Here is a 1,085-nt window from a genome sequence, read left to right as displayed (position 1 = left end):
AGGAGTGAAGCCGATCACCTCGCCGACGCGGCCGGCGCCGCGCTTAAGCACCCAGAGCGCGCACCTCATCGGGATGTGGGCCACATCCCAAACCCAGAGCTAGCAGGCGAAATGCTTGGTGTGCCCCCGCTCCAGCGTGTGCGAGTCCAGGCGGTCAATGCGGCCGAAGTCGTCGAAGGCCTCCTCCGCCCCTTCCAAGGACCAGAACTGCATGGGAAGGTCCTCGATGACGAGGCACACGTGCAGGTTCAGCTTGAGGATCGCCGTGTGATCGTCTTCATGCCAGGCTCAGACGAAGTACTTGCCGCCGTCGACCTTGAGCACGCAGCGCCGCACCGCATCGTCCCAGTGCGCGGGGAGGTCGAAGTGGACGAGGAAGGCCTCCAGGTGGTGTGCGGTGACGCGGAGCAGGTGGGCCGGAGTGCTGAGTTGCTCGAAGATGGCCTTGTCGACCGCCATGGGGTTGGAGGAGTGGCGGCGATCATGCGCGGTGAGCGTGACGACGTGCTGGCGTAGGATGAACTCGTCGCGCTCGAGGGCCGGAGTCGCCATGATCACCTTGTTGCTGGAGCGAGGCTGCCGCGCGGGGTCACAGTGCAGCGGGCGGTCCATCGGCGTCGGCTCCGGCGCCGGCGGAAAGCGCAGACAGTCGCGCATGGGGACCCGAGGAGGCTGCGGCCCCAACCTGGCACGGGCGGAGGCGCCTGGACCCCCGTTCTTTGGATTTTGAGGACACTCTTTGCTGAAGTGCCCGGCTCGCTTGCAGATGATGCAGCGCAGCGGGTCTCTGTAGTCGGCACGGCGGTGGAGTTTGCTGAGGCAGCGGAAACACTTGCCCCTGAACTGGCTTAAGAAGGCCTCGCGGCTGCCAACCGCATTGAAGCCCCGGCGACGGTCCGAGCACTGCTCCTCCAACACAATGGCGGTCGGCAAGGCCATCTTCGAGCACGCCTTCCGGTTCTTTCTCGAGGTGTCGAGGTGACCTCTGTCCATCTCCCTCCATCACCCGCTGCTTGGTCGAAGGGGAAGGGCTGACCAAGGGGGAGGGGAAGACCACAACGGATTTGAGGCGGCCATCCTCCATT

The sequence above is a fragment of the Triticum dicoccoides genome, chromosome 6A (assembly GCF_002162155.2).
Source record: "Triticum dicoccoides isolate Atlit2015 ecotype Zavitan chromosome 6A, WEW_v2.0, whole genome shotgun sequence".
Classification (NCBI taxonomy): domain Eukaryota; kingdom Viridiplantae; phylum Streptophyta; class Magnoliopsida; order Poales; family Poaceae; genus Triticum; species Triticum dicoccoides.
The sequence above is the reverse complement of the archived record's forward strand: the minus strand, read 5'-3'. Positions refer to the sequence as shown.